This window comes from Pantherophis guttatus, chromosome 5, assembly GCF_059756535.1.
Source record: "Pantherophis guttatus breed Tessera chromosome 5, ASM5975653v1, whole genome shotgun sequence".
Classification (NCBI taxonomy): Eukaryota; Metazoa; Chordata; class Lepidosauria; order Squamata; family Colubridae; genus Pantherophis; species Pantherophis guttatus.
Window position 1 is genome coordinate 51380219 of NC_142067.1, and position 13948 is coordinate 51394166.

General features: G+C 36.5%; 1 protein-coding gene across 16 annotated transcripts in view; it reads right to left on the reverse strand.

Moving 5' to 3' along the window:
- TIAM1 (TIAM Rac1 associated GEF 1) overlaps positions 1–13948 on the reverse strand; it is a 196862-nt gene that overhangs the window by 105999 nt on the left and 76915 nt on the right. The gene's annotated exons all lie outside the window — the stretch shown is intronic.

A 13948-nucleotide genomic window follows, 5' to 3' on the forward strand; every position in this document is an offset into this window, starting at 1 on the left:
TTAGTAGTTGTTGTAGTAATAGTAGTAGTAATCAACACTTAGATTCAGTCTAAGATTTTAAAAACTTAGTAATTGAAGTCCTAACCAAGGACTAAGAATTATTAAGGTAATGACTAAGAATATAGAGCGTTCCAAGCAAGGTGTGGCTTTTGGAGTAAAATTAGGATGTTCAGGTCTGATAAATTCAAAATTTTCAGATAATGAAGGCGTCCTTTTGCAATTGGTTTAACAGCATATTTCTTTTTCCATAGCATTATTAGGGTTGGTCACCCAATCAGCGAGATATTTGAACTGGATTTGGTATTGTTTGTCCACCTCTTGAGTTCTTCCTAAAAACATCTGGGGTAGCCAGATGTTGTTTAATAATAGTAAAAGTAATGCCGCAGGATGTTAGCTGTAAAACTGCCTTTTTCAATTGACTTATGGTGATTTTGTCAGTGGTGCTAATATTAAGTGGATAATCTAGAAACAGACTGTTAGTGAAGATTATTGTTATAAACTCATGACTTGCAAGAGGGGGGTACATAAACTAGTAAATATAGAAGACTTATAGCCTTTCCCTAAATAATATAAACTTAGAATAAAATTAATGCTACTTTAAAAAATACATGAGTTAAATGTCCTTAAATGTATTTTCTCAATTATAAGAAATCCAGAGTATGCAAGAATGCTCATTTCAATCAAAATATTGGTTTCCATTTTTTTCAGAAAGAGAAAATGAGAACAGACACATATGAATGGCTCTTGGTTTGCAGATTTTAGCTGCAGAAAATTGGGCATTACCTTCTTAGGCAAACCTAATCAAAGATGACCTATCAGAACCCCTTCATGGCTAATATTCTAACCTCCATGCATGTAGAAATGGTCCTATGAAAATTGGTATCAGCTGGGAATATCTTTGTTAAACTAGCTAAAGGTTTAAAAGATAGTTAGGAAATATTGAGTTCCCAATATATGTTAATCAGGCAAGACAGTTAAAAAGCCACCCAGAAAAGGAGAGATTTGGTGATACTCCAACTATCAATATTCCAGTTTGTAGTGTCAAGGAGTATCTGGAACAATGAAGGATGCAAAATGAATTTGATTGAGATAGTGCTGGTTTACACCACTGTGTATACTAACAAATCTCAAGTTAATGTAAACTATAGTATTAGATGATACAAGTCAGTCCCAAACTATTTTGGTAAATTTGCTTAATACTGGGAGAGAATACACTTCAAATAATACACATGTGATAAAATATATTCTTTCTTCTGTGTTATGCAACAATATTATTTGAAGGTGCATTTTCTCCCATAGTTAGATAATCCTTTCCAGTTTAGCTTTGTTTTTTTTAACCTATTATAAAAACATTTTACTTTCATCATCTATACTAGGTAACCTTTGTTATATTATTTAAACAGATCATAACAGATCAAGAGCCTTGATAGTACAGTGGTCTAAGCACCCTGTTATTAACACAGCTGCCTGCAATTACTGCTGGTTCTAATCTCTCCAAGGCTCAAGGTTGACTCAGCCTTCCATCCTTTCTAAGGTAGGTAAAATGAGGACCCAGTTTGTGGGGGCAATAAGATGACTTTGTATAAATATACAAAAGTATGAAGGCTATTGCTTAATGCATTGCTTAACGCATTGTAAGCCGCCCTGAGTCTCTGGAGAAGGGCGGCATATAAATCAAATTTTTTTTTAAAAATGCCATCTCTCTTAGATATCTAAAGGCTATTCTTAACATGCTGTAGGAACTGTTCTTTTGCATTCCACTATTCAGTTGTGATAAATAATGCAACTGTTTCCTAATAGGTTTTCTGAGGAGTGAAATTAGTATATGTTGGTATCACTACATAGCCCATGAGCAAATTGCTGTTCAGGAATTATTCAGACTCTGATTATAAAAAAGGAAAGAATTCCACAAACTTTAATGTGAGATTTCTTGTATAAGATCTACCAAACTAAATCACAATCTATGGAAAAATAGATAAAACCTTCTAAAAATAATGGTCTATCAGTGAGTATCAATATTATTTCATCCATTTCTTCATGATATACTGAAATAAAGATTTATTTTAACAAACTCATGTTGTATATTTGCACCAAACCATATCCAGAAACATATGTTTGCTTCTTACAAAGAATTCCTAGAATTCTATTTTTCTATTTGTTATGCTTAGCTTAGCATTTATTGTTGCTTTCTATTGGCAGAATCAGATTTTTTTATAAACTGAAAATGGATGGATGGATGGACGGACAGAATTTTATTCTGGCAGAAGGTTAGGGAAGACAGAGATGGACTTATACAAAATATAGGCAACAAAGGGAGTTATGCCCATTTTATTGACAGTGACTATTCTCAATTATTGACTGTCAAATTAATTCACAAAATTAAATATATTAAAACTTTTATAATCATTGCACATGAAATTACATCGAACTCACAAGAACTCTCTGGTTTTGAATGACATTTCCCAGGTTGGTTCTTGAGAGGATGCATGAAATTACATGATGGAGACTGCCACTTGAAAGATTAGTGATTGCAAAGAAACTGCAATCCCAATATGAGCACTTTTTACAAACCAAGAATTGCAAGTAATGTGTGCTTACATCAAGACAAAGCAAACCAAGGAAAATGAGAGCAACAAAGATGATTAGGGGACTGGAGGCTAAAACATACGAAGAACGGTTGCTGGAATTGGGTATGTCTAGAAAAGAAGGACTGGGGTGACATGATAGCAGTCTTCCGATAACTCATAGGTTGCCACAAAGAAGAGGGAGTCAAGCTATTTTCCAAAGCACCTGAGAGCAAGACAAGAAGCAATGGATGGAAACTAATCAAGGAGAGAGGCAAGAAGAAATTTCCTGACAGTTATAGCAATTAATCAGTGGAACAACTTGCCTGCAGAAGTTGTGGATGCTCCAACACTGGAAATTTTTAAGAAGAGACAGGACAACCACTTGTCTGAAATGGTATAGGGTTTCCTGCCTGAGCAAGGGGTTGGACAAGGAGACCTCCACGGTCCCTTCCAGTTCTGTAAAGTGTGCATGTTTATGGCTTTGCTCATGCATATAAGATTCTGTTCTGTTCTGTTCTGTTCTGTTCTGTTCTGTTCTGTTCTATTCTATTCTATTCTATTCTATTCTATTCTATTCTATTCTATTCTATTCTATTCTTCCAAGTTTTTCAGCTGCTTTTACTGGCAGAAAAAAAAACAACAAATGAGGTTCATCAAACATATGTAAACCAGGATTCTTCAGAGTTCTGGCTTAACCAGAGAAACTTTTGCTACTATGGTGCTGAGTTCAGGTCCCTTCCTCTGCAAACATCTGTGATTCTGACTATGATTTATTTCACCAAGCTTCATACTTTTAACTCTTAGTAGACTCTGTCAACATTACAGTCACTCTGTTTATATTGACAGGAATTAATATGATTGCATTTGTTACCTCTCTGCTGAAAAAAACCAGCTAAATTATTTTTCTAATGTTATATGCCTAAACAAGGGCTATGTTAGTTAGCTTTGTCGAAATTGCAGGACTTGGCTCAAATATGTCAAGCTTTCTCAATATTGCTGAATAAAAAGTTCACTCTCTAAAAGAAGAGGAAAACAAGTCCAAATTTCTCCAAAGCATTTTTATAATGTATTCTTTATAAAGTGTTCTTCTTGAGGCTTGAATTTGTTAGAAGTGTTTTGTGTTCTGGCTTCTTAATAGACTCATGACAATGTTTAAACCAACACTCAAAGGATTATACCTGCTGAATTAAAGGAATGAAAGCGTCACTTTTGTTTATATTATTAAAACTGGAGTAGGTTATAACCACACAACCATTTAAAGGCAAGATGCTTTTGAAATCAGATGGAATCAAGATGCAGTCTTCTCTACCATCTGTTTCTAAAGTATAAATGCTTTCAGGATTCCTAAACTTGTTCTCTACCGATTTTCCTCCTCGCTGCTCCTGGAGCATTGTAGCCTGGCTGTGTTAATCTTGAACTGAGCATTCTGTCTCCTGACCTCCCTTAAAAGCCCCATGCTGAAACATTCAGCTCTATTAATAATTTATTTCTCTCATCCAGCGATGGATTATTGTTCCATAAAAATCACTGAAACATGCTGGAATCATTCATGCACAAATACCCAGAAAGACATTCCGAAGAAAACATGGTTAAACCAATGTCCGCCCCTGCATATTCACTGTTTTAAATATTAATCTAAAGATCCTGAATATAGCAGTGATTTTAAAAAAACTTATTCTGATTAAAAGCAAATAACTGGTAGAAAGTTGCAATAGTTGATAAACAGATATTTGATCTATGCAACTTTATTGCTATCTGTATTGGTTTACTTGCCCTGTCAGTTTTCATAATAAAGCCAAAGAGAAGAGAAAAGGGTGAAGGTAAATTAATTTTCCACAAGCTGACCTCCTCCAGATATCCTACGACTGGAAATACTGGCAATTTCAATCACAACCACATATGGAGAAAAAGTTGAAGAAAGAAAGACTAAACAGTTCTTGAGACCATACTTATTATTTATACTTTCTTGCATAATGAAGAAAGATGATGTTACTTCTGTTACAGCAAACACACAATGTGGTATCCTAAAAATGAATTGATTTCATATTTGCAAGAGAATTCATGAATCATATCTGATAAAGATGGCTCTGGTCCATGACATTTTTCCATAATAAATCTCCAAGTTCATTAGGGTCACAAAAGTCAATGTAGTACATTTTTTTCTTGAACATTATTAGGTGTGCCTCAGATTGCTTCAAACAATCAAGTATGTGCAGTTTCTCCAGGAAGAGATAATAATATGAATAAGACCAGGGAAAATTAACTACAAATTTGCAATGCAAAGAAAGAAGAGTATTGGTTTGCTCAGATATCCAATCTTGTTGTTTGGATTTAGCAACTCAACTTTTGTTCTGGCTCAACATACTACATAAGAGTTGCACAGATTATAATTTGCTGTACTCTAGTGCAATGAAGAAAGGGGAAGGGGAAGGGGAGGGGAAGGGGAAGGGAAAGGGGAAGGGGAAAGGAATACCGAACACTGACATCTACTGGAATGTTTTTATTTTTAATATTTTAAAATTAAACTGCATATTTAAATAGTAGTCAACATTTTGTATCAGCCTTATATTAAGGCACTTCGTAAAATCAGCAGCATTCATGCACTGAAAACATAAGGAAAAAAATGTAATCTAAGCAGGGACATCCACAGAGGGAGTCAATGACACAAAATAGTAGGTAGGACCAGACAGTTGACAGTCTGTGAATTTTTTAACATTCATTACATATATGTAAAAAAGGTGGACTCTTGATTGCCCAGTTTCACCTGCATTTTGGTGTCATTTATACCCTCTGCAGATTAAAGCTAGAAAAGTATGAATCTGTCAACTTCCTGCCCAAGCCTCCTGGAACTGATGGGCACCAATATAAAAAATTTGCTTTAATCACGGAAGAAATAACAAATCAAGAAACAATGCTATTTGTAAAGAATGTTCTTTTTAAGAATAAATACTGTACACCAGTGGTGAAATCCACTTACCTTCGCTAACAGTTTGGGGGTGCTCCTGCGCAGGAGCGCAGGAGCGCTATGTGCACACACCCCTCTTCTGCGCATGCACAGATGGTTAAAAACCGGGACGCAATGACATCCCGGCAAGTGGGCGGAGCCTCCCGCCACCAGCGCTACCAGTTCGGCAAGCCGGATAGAACCGGGGGGATTTCACCACTGCTGTACACTAAGAATGCAACTATGTCAGAAATTTTCAAAATATTTCAAAATGAAATCATGATTGCTTTTAAGGTCAAAATTGACATATTCACAAAAGCCTGGTTCAGAGAGGCTTTTTATGTTGAATTCATTTGATCATTTAAATCAATTTTGAAAGTGACACTTCCAAAATTAATAATAGTTCTGATCACTGGATTTTTAGAAAACATAATGAAACGACCCAAGCAAAGCAGTACCAGTGTCTTAATAAAGCTAAAGAAAATGTATTTTGTTTGTGTAGCCTTGAGATATCAGTCCAAGTGACAAAATGTTGGGCCAGTCATGAAGTTCAAAATGCAGCCTATCTATTGCTATAATATCAGGCAATCTGAGTCAGAAACAAGCAAGAGCTTTAACACCGCAACCCGTTGCTATCTGAATACGTTGGGTAAGAACTTTTTTTTTTCATTTTCAGCCAGCAGCACCAGATTGGAGAAGACTGGCTTACACCATTCTATCTTAACTCAGGTTTATTGCATTTTGATACTGATATCAACTTACAAACCATTCTTTGTACAATACACTTTATTGCAGTGTCCAAGTAATTTCTTTCCTTAAACCGAACATGATCCAACTATTATTAATAATTAAATTTATATCCTACCAAGCCTCCAATGATCTGAACAGTTACAAATAAAAACATTGGGGGGGGGACTAGAAAAATGAAGAGTGAAGATAGCAAGGTTGACTAAAAAAAATAGGAATTAAAAGAAACACAAATCAAAAACCTTGGCTACTCACATTTCATTATCTCCTAAAGGAAAGAAACTTCAACTTGAAAGGAAACATTTCAAATTAATGTTAAAAGTTTGTAAAGAAAAAGCTGCCATAATTGCACAAAATGATTTTAAACAGCTGTGCTTTGGAATACTTTGCAAATCTAAATGGGAAAAATCCAAGCCCTTCTTGTAACTAAAATGCAGCATTCCCTGGGAAGAATCCTTTCGGATGCCATGAAAAATAACGTTGGAATCATCCTGCGGGCCTTGCTGAATTGGAATAAGCTAAGGTTCCTGAAGGCATAAAGGTGCAGAAAGCAAGTACCGGTATAAATATTGCAGAATCATATTCCCAATTTTCAAAGGTTCAGTACTCACAGCAGAATCTTGACTGAAACTGGAAACTTGTACAACGTAAGCTTTAAAGGTAACTCAGGTGATAACCTATAATTATCCAGGCAAGCAGCTCAGGGAAAAGGCGCATCTTTAATATGTAATATGAAACTTACTGTCTTCCCTGCCTCTCTGGGAATATGTTTACTCAATCACTCCCTCCCACTGCATCAAATTTCCTTTTTGAAAAAGTTTCACATTTCAGGTCTATAGATAAATGATGAAAAGATAGGGAAAAATGAGAATTCTCTAAGGCCTATTTCTACAAAATAAACAGAAAAGGACACCTTTCAGCTTCTAGCATGGAAGAAAATCAGACATGTGAAAACACAAGGAATACTCTGTAAATAGCATACCAATTATCACAGCAACCACTTGTACACATTTTTCCCCAATCCCACTTTTTTGCATAGGGCTATAAGCACACCCAATAGGAGAATATCTCCTGGTAGCTGCTTACCTCTTTCCTCAGTGGCAGAGACATATTCTCTGTTCTCATTTCAGAAAGCAGCCAATTCTAGCAACAAAAATGAGGAAGCATGAATCTTTCATTCCGTTTCTGGCTCAGAAAGTGGGTGTAACTTGTTAAGTTCCATGCTAAGTGGGAATGGGTCATTTGGGTGTATTTGTAAAGTTTCCTCTCCTCCCCCTCCTCCCTCCTTTTCTCTAGAATAAAGGCTTTTCTTTTTTTCACCCATTTGGTCATACAGAGGAAAGCAGGCTGGGAGTCTCCTTCAGTTCCCTGAAATCTAAATACCTACAAACATCACCTCACAGCAGAGGCAAAGAAGATTGGAAACAACTGCAGCTTTAGACAATCACTGAAGAAACACAGTGAGCTGAATAAAAGGCCAGGTCAGCCTTCTTAGGCCTTTGCTCTCCAGGAGTGCTGGGTTGCCAAAGAAGTTGACAGCTATAATGCAACAGATATAGAGAGGGAAGCCTGGTCCACAAGTGAGAAGCTACACCTGTGCGTCTTTGACACATGGTGAAGCAACAGGTCGATCAGGAAAGTCCATACAAAGAGCAGGCAAAGGCAGATCCTGACTCACAACTGGATTAGGTGTCACAATGTCTCTGCCAACCAACTGTGGAATAAAGAATGCCTTCCTGCCACACCCTTTTCAATTTATGCTCTTTTTAACACTTGGAAGACCATGAGAAATTTACCAAGACAAGCATCATTTTGGAAAAAGGAATTATATAAATCTGAATTTTTCTGCCAGAAAATTGAAAAGCTTTTGATGGCCATTATCAAAATGCCATTTTTACTCAGATATATTGCCTTTACCACACAGATCTAATATCTAAGATGTGACACAGGAATAATTTGCTTGTTGCCCTATTCATCTGCACAATAAATCTTTAGGTAGAATCTTAAGAATGTTAAAGGATACATTTTCTTTATATTTAAAGAAAATGTATCCTTTAAAAACCTGTTATGCTTCTCAGTAAAGGTAGTCAGTGGAAAAAGACATGAGTCCATTCTGTAACATCCAAACTTCCTCCCATCTACTAGGGCCACCAAATGTAGACTGCAAAACTCCAGTCAACTATTAGATAGTAGAGAGAGCTGCAGAAATTATTTTTGTTTCTAACTTGCAATCATCAGGATTTTAAACTTTAACTTCTTTTAAATAAAAGAAATTAAATCCCACTGCATCAATTTACATTGTACCAATATACAATCTTGTTTTTAACACACCCTGAAGGGAAATTCTACATGCGTCCTTTTTAATAACTGCAATTTGAATTTAGCTTTTACAGAATGTTTCACTTCTAAAGTCAAACAATGCCTCCCAAATGTATTGCTGAATTGACAGTGTCATCCAGCAGCCCTGTTTAAGATGGCCAATTTCCTTTCTGAGAAAAGGCAACAGTTAGATCTCCATCTGGTTGTTGTGTCCAGTTATCACAGGACTTTGCTGAACACTCAAATTCACTAAATTTTTGTTTTTTCGAGGACAAAATCTAGAGATTAGATTTTGCAATTTCATTCCAGATTGTCTGGGACTCCTTATGGCCTGTAAATTATGTTGGTGGATAAGAATGGTAAACTGTTGTTTGTCCCTGGCCATCCATGTGCTTGGTCCTTGGCCCTCCTGGCTCCTTCAGAGGAAAGCATGACAACTTGGATCTAGGAGGTGGTCCATTCCTCACTTTGGAGGTAGTAATATTCTTGAAATCTTGAAAGTGGTTGTAGATCACCCGCTTCTAGATCTATCAGTATTTGACAACAAATGCCCAATTTTGAATCTTCTCTTTTTTTGAAAAGTTATAAACAGTGTACAATTACACAGCAGTTTAAAGAAATCAAGTGATTATATACTCTTTTTAGCCAAGGAAGTCTGGATAAGGGGTGAAGATGGCACTGATCATCATTGTGAAAACTTTTGTTGTGACTTGGATGGGGACAATGCATCCATATGGGTCCTTTCAGATTTCTCCCCAGGTTTAGATACCATCAACCATGGTATTCTTTTGGACTGCTAACAAGAAAGGGATCATAATTACAGTTGTTCTACTCCTTCCTCAGAATAAATTTCCATTCAGTGGGGAGGGTAGCAAGAGGGAAGATCAACCAAGCAGCTGCTCATTTGTGGGATGTCACATGGTTTGGTCATTTCCCTTTTGCTTTTTAACATTTACATAGAATTGTTGGGGAAGGGCTTATATTACTCCTAGATGGGCAAGTAGAGATCAGGAGCAAGAGGGCCATTGGTCCAGCTCCACCTGATGTGCCAACTGAATCCCTGTCTGGAAAAAGAGGACTTTGGGACAGTAACTCATGTCCTCATCACTTACTATGACTACAGTATGACTCCCTTAGATCATTTGGAAGTTACAATTGGTTCAGAATATATTTACAAATATATTTGTAAAGCTTTGTGAGAAAAACCTTAGGAGCAGGGCAAGAGAAGTTGCCAAGGGAATGGTGAGATAAGGGACAGCATAGCCATAGCTGCATACAGGATTTAGCAAGAGGTTCAGAACAGACCTTCCCTGGTTTCTCAGGCTGTAAAGGAGATGGCAGGAGTACTGTACTTTCAGACTCACAAAGCTTCTGTTAATATAGTGTTACATTAACAGAACAGAATAACAGAGTTGGAAGGGACCTTGGAGGTCTTCTAGTCCAACCCCCTGCTTAGGCAGGAAACCCTACACCACTTCAGACAAATGGTTATCTAATCTCTTCTTTAAAACTTCCAGTGTTGGAACATTTACAACTTCTGGAGCAGTGGTGGGTTGCTACTGGTTGTCCTCGGTTCAGGCGAGCCGGTAGCAGAGAGGGTGAGGTGAGAGCGAACCGGTTCTCTCCGACAGTCAGTTGGGCCCTCCCATCCACCCCTGCGCTATACCTACCTATATTCGTTCATTTTTAGCCCAGCTGATAGGTGCAGCAGAGTGGATTGCCGTGCCTCAGCAAAGCACGCGCAAAGCGTGTGTGCCAAATGAACCGGTGGTAACACCGGTTGAAACCCACCACTGTTCTGGAGGCAAGTTGTTCCATTGATTAATTATTCTGTCAGGAAATTTCTCCTTAGTTTTAAGTTGCTTCTCTTCTTGATTAGTTTCCACCCATTGCTTCTTGTTCTACCCTCAGGTGCTTTGAAGAATAGTTTGACTCCCACTTCTTTGTGGCAACCCCTGAGATATTGGAACACTGCTATAATGTCAACCCTAGTCCTTCTTTTCATAAGACTAGACATGCCCAGTTCCAGCAACCATTCTTTATATGTTTTATCCTCAAGTCCCCTAATAATCTTTGTTGCTCTTCTCTGCACTCTTTCTAAAGTCTCAACATCTTTTTTACATCGTGGCAACCAAAATTGGATGCAGTATTCCAAATGTGGCCTTACCAAGGCATTATAAAATGGTATTAACACTTCATGTGATCTTGATTCTATCCCACTGTTTATGCAGCCTAGAACTGTGTTGGCTTTTTTGGCAGCTGCAGCACACTGCTGGCTCATATTTAAGTGATTGTCCACTAGGACTCCAAGATCCCTCTCACAGTCACCACTATTGAGCAAGGCACCACATATACTGTACCTGTGCATTTTGGTTTTCTTGCCTAAATGTAAAACCTTACTTTTTTCACCATTGAATTTCATTTTGTTAGATAGATGTTCAAGTCTGTCAAGATCCTTCTATATCTTAAGCCTATCTTCCAGAGTGTTGGCTATTCCTGCTAGCTCGGTGTCGTCAGCAAATTTGATGAATTCTCCATCTATCCCCTCATCCAAATAATTGCTGAATATGTTGAAGAGTATTAGGCCTAAAACAGAGCCCTGGGGTACCCCATTGCATACCTCCCTCCATGTAGACACGGTTCCATTGAGGATTACACGTTGAGTGCGGTTGATCAGCCAGTTATGAATCCATCTGGTGGTGATGCTGTCTAGCCCACATTTTTCTATTTTATCAAGTAGTAGGTTATGGTCTACTGTGTCAAATGCCTTACTGAAGTCCAAGTAAATTATATCAACATTAAAGTAGCATTAGCTGATCTGGTCATGTTTCCTGCCTGGTCTACCTGATGGACTATCTGAATATTGTGTGATTATTTGCTTTTAATGAAAAACATAGGAAAAAAATCTTTTATCATGGACGAATAATTGCACGTTAACTGCCAAGAGTCTTGTTGATTGCAGCAGAGTACAAATCTAACCAATTCCCTTTCCCCTGTTCTTCTAGCTTTCTGGAAAGACCTGAATGCCAATTCCCAGAAGCAGTAGGGTAAAGCAAAGCTAGAGATCAGCAAAGTTGAATATTGGTTTGTAGAGGAGTATGGTTTTTGAGGCACCAGAAATTTTTGTGAGTTTTATGTTTTGTTTTTTGTTTTTTTAATTGCTGTTTGTAAACCTCGCAGGATATGGTGCATGAGATGGGTGGGAAGAAAAGGGAAAGAAAAAAAGGAAAAGGAAGATATGAAGCAATTCAAGGTTCTCCAATCGTTGATCAATTACAATTCCCAGCATTCTTTACTGTTACCCATAGTAATAATAGTCCAGCAAAATCTGCAGGGTCACAGGTTCCCCACTCATGTCATATTTGTAGTCATTAGCAGAACTACTTTTGGAGAAGCCGAAACACTAGTCCATATGTAATGTTGAAGCTGTAAGTTATGGTAGCAATGTTTCTTCCTTTTTTTTTTTTTTTGACTTTTTATTCTTTCTTTCTTTAATTTAATTTTTATTGGCTTTTACTATTGTACTTACAGTATTAAATTAAAAAATTAAAATAAACAAAAAAACAAAACAATGCTAAAATTAAATGGTAGGTATTATTAAGCCTTCAAGAAAGTGTCACACATTCCTGAACATCACTTATTTCCTAGTGTGGATACAGAATTTTAACACAGTAGCCATATTACTTCATTGGATTAAAAACCAAGTTGTATCTTGGGCAGCCTTTAAACAGCAATGTTTAAATCTTCCATTCATCCAAAAATGGATGCACACATGTTTATAAAGGCACAGTTCTGCATCATGTTCAATTTTTAATTAAATGTAATCAAAGCAATTTGATAGTTCTGAAAAATGAACATTAGAAGATTAACTCATTTTCACAGTACCCTACAACTCTCTCTCTCTCTTTCTAATCATTCTCATGTTCTTAAGCGGTCACAGGTAGAAGTCTTTAATCATCATATTTTCTCCCTCTCATATACATTAGTTGAATGCAGGCTACCACTTGGCCTATCAGATCCATGTGCCTTTAGGGAATGGGCAAAGAGACCTGCAATTACTGGGAGGAATACCATTAGCAAAATTAACATTACAATGTGCACCTCACAGAACTCATGAAGATGTATTTTTTAAGGAAGAGAAAAGGGACACTATGAGTACCTTGGCATCTTGGCACTGAAGAAATTAAAGTGGATAAATCCCTACTTAAATTTCTATTACAAATTAAATATATGGAATGTGCAATATATTCCATTAAAGGAGATAAAGCATAGCAGATGCTTTGCAATTCTTATACATGCTTAACCCTGACTCTTGAAAGCCAACTGTAAATAAAAGAGTCTTCCAAGTTTAATTATAATAGATAACTGACTGGTACAAATCATACTAAAGGCAGCAAAACCTTATAATGCACATCTCCGTTCTGGACCACAAGACCACTTCCAATATTTACAGCAGTGTTCCCAATGCTTCTAAAGGGTACCATGTTGGGAAAGGATGGTTTAGACAATCACACAGCTGGAAAGTATTATTAATGATTCCGAAATGAAGTTGCTAAAAATTACACTGAGTCAGCATTCTATTCTCAATCAAAAGCAATATCTAGCAGACATAGATATCAAATGCAACTAATTATATATGTACGTAATTCTAAAGGAGAAGCATTTTCTTCAACTGCAGCAAGCTAGAAATAAATTACTGAAACTTTGTTTTAAATAGTTTTGCAGAGTTAAAAGACATTAAGTGGGGCACACCATTTTGCTGTCAGCCTCTCTTCATGTGCACTCTGACATAATTCACAATACTGCATTATTTTATTTAATTACTGCATGTTTATACAGGAATTACATTTATGTTCTGCTCAAGATATCTACACAGATTTCCTTTTATTTGAATTATTTTAATAACTTAGATGACAAAGGAAAATGGAAAAATTCAACTTACGGAATAATACACAAAAATTAAACAGATGCATGGAGAAATACAAGTTCAATGTATTATTGTATTGTATTGTATTGTATTGTATTGTATTGTTGTATTGTATTGTATTGTATTGTATTGTATTGTATTGTATTGTATTGTATTGTATTGTATTGTATCAATAATAGACAATAAACAGAATTTGATATTATTTAGCAAGGATCCTAAAATTTCTTGTGCAAAAAAATCACTTTTTCTTTAGTCATGCATTTCAACTATGTTTTAATTAATTCCTTTGTAGTAAGAATCAGCTGTAAATGAAGTAGACATGCTTAAAATTCAGTCTGACTGAAGGAGGTGACTCATGGAGATGACATATTACAGTCTAAGCATATTCCAAAATCACAAATGATGCATACCAGCTCAGGAAAATTCAGAGAGTCTGACTGACAC